Source organism: Cyprinodon variegatus, unplaced genomic scaffold (genome assembly GCF_000732505.1).
Source record: "Cyprinodon variegatus isolate N-32 unplaced genomic scaffold, C_variegatus-1.0 Scaffold175, whole genome shotgun sequence".
NCBI classification, from domain to species: Eukaryota; Metazoa; Chordata; class Actinopteri; order Cyprinodontiformes; family Cyprinodontidae; genus Cyprinodon; species Cyprinodon variegatus.
Genome location: NW_015150628.1, coordinates 440,433 through 442,988, shown reverse-complemented (window position 1 = coordinate 442,988; position 2,556 = coordinate 440,433).

Below are 2,556 nucleotides of genomic sequence, written 5' to 3'. Positions count from 1 at the left end.
GAGGGCCAGTAATTCATAGGTAGGTAAAAATACATTTTCAAATGCATAGCATAGTTTTCTAATTCATTGAGAGGGTGGTTTGAAGCTTTAAAAAATATGCTAATATAAAGAGATAAAACTAAAAGTTTAATATTTTGTTTTCTTTGCTGAACTAACAAATGTAGCAGGAGGTAATCCTCATCATGTGACAACCAACACCGACAGGATCCCCGACTGAAAGAGGGGATAAGCCATGCTGTTCTATTGTTCTATTTTAAAACATCCCTTTCTAATTCTTAGATAAAATCTGCAGGATATCCATTAGGAAGACGGAGAGGGTCCAGACACCACTAGATGTTATGCTAATGGCAGTCAGGGAGTGGAAATACCATAATAAATCAATCAGAGGCACAGCAAAAGCATTCAAAATAAACTACCAGACCGTAGCTAGATACTGCAGTAAGTTCAGTAATGATGAGGTTATGGCACAAGATAACCAGCCCATACACGCTGTTGGTTAAATCAGGAACCGTGTAGTTTTCACAGCTAAGCAAGAAAAGGAGTTTGTGGATTATGGCCTCATGGCATCCGGCATGTACTTTGGACTTTCCCCAATGGAAATCCAAAGGCTAGAGTACACCTTTGCCATTCACTCTCAAAAACACATTTGTAAAAGCTGGGTAGAGAATACAATGGCTAGGGCAGGCTGGTTCATGAAAACAAATCAGGTCCTCTCAGGACCCCTTAAGCTACAAGTTTAGCACGAGCCAGTGTATTACATTTGGAGAACATTAGTTTATTTTTCAAAAACCTGCAAGATGTTCTGGAAAGGTGCAAGTTTGAACCACAGTTTATTTGGAATATGGATGAAAGAGGTGTCACATCTGTCCATAAACCAGAAATTGTTACAAGCAGGTTGGATCTTTGACTTCTGGGGAGAGGAGCATATTAATGACAAGTGCTTGCGCAGTATCTGTGTCAGGAAACAGCATACAACCACTATTTGTCTTCCTCAGAGTCAACTTCAAACCACATTTTCTGCAAGGTGGTCCAGCTGGAGGCATGGGAGTCCCCTAGCAAATCCCCAGACGATGAATGAGGATGAACAAAGAACATTTTGTTGACTTTTTAAAACATTTACAAGCACACACCCTGACTGCTTTTTCTTCCAATCATTGATCACACTTGGTAGTTAGCCAACTTAGCTACAAAAATGTTATAATTGTTACATTTTAAAAGTTCTTACTCAGCACATGTTCCAATACTGCCACCTGCTGTTGATATTATGCATGTTACTTCGGGTGTGCATATCTACAATGTGTTTACGTAATGGGTTTACGTTTACTGCTTCCGAAGAATGCTGCGCACACAGCTTTATTGTGATTCTTTTAATAAATATGCCTGAGAGAGGCTGAACAAACTCAGCGATTCACTTATTTTTATCTCTGCAACGCAAATACCTCTGCGCACCACTCATCACAACAGGTTAGGGCCCAGGAAGCAGAGCAATAACCATGACCAGGGAATAGTTCTTGAGGAAGAAAGGTATATGGATTGAGCGGGACTTCTACAGGCTATGCTAAATTATTTAGCATTAAGATAAGTGAGTGCCTATACTGAGTTTAATGCGATGTATTGCGCTGGAACTACTGAAGCGATAAGGTTCACAAGATGGCAACGGAGCTGCTGGATTAATGGCATCAACTCAACTTTTCTTTGACGGAACTGAAGATAAGTATGACTTGTGGGAAACAACATTTCTTGGACATTTACTCATTTTGAAGCCAAGACACTATCTACCCCATTTAGGAGCAGAAAGTTAAGAGTCATCCTCTCGAAAAGTATATAAGAGTAACATAAATGTTAAGAGTAAAAAATATACAAATAAAATACTGTACTGTAAAGTGCTTTAACTAAATAAATACTGTGCACCTCGAGAATAAATAACCAATATCCAGCTATGGACATTTTTACAGTAATGGATATTTCAAAATCGCACAAACATCAGAGATGTGCAAAATGAAACAGTGCAAAATCAACATGAATGGTAACAACTGATTGAGGTTGTTGGGAACAGTGGTGGTTTTAAAGTCTTACAGCTACCGGGAGGAAGGATCTGTGATAACGCTCCCTGGTGCATTTAGGGTGCAGCAGTCTGTCACTGAAGGAGCTCTAGAGTTCTGCAACAGCTTCAAGCATGGGGTGGGAGACATTATCCAACATAGATGTTAAATTAGTTAGGATCCTTTTGTTTCCCACCTCCTGCACTAAGTCCAGAGGGCATCAATTCACAGAGCTGGCCTTCCTGATCAGCTTGTCCATCCTCTTTATTTCAGTTACAGACAAGCCACTGCTCAAACAGCTCATACAGCTCCACAGAAGATGGATGATGCCACAACAGAGTGATAGAAGGTCTTTATGAGCGCCCTCTGCACTCCAAAAGACCCCAGTCTCCTCAGCAGGAAAAGTCTGCTCTCACCCTTCTTATACAGAGGCTCAGTGTTGGAAGTCCAGTCCAGTTTGTTATTCAGGTGAACATTGAGGTACTTATAAGAGTCCACTATCTTAATGTCCATT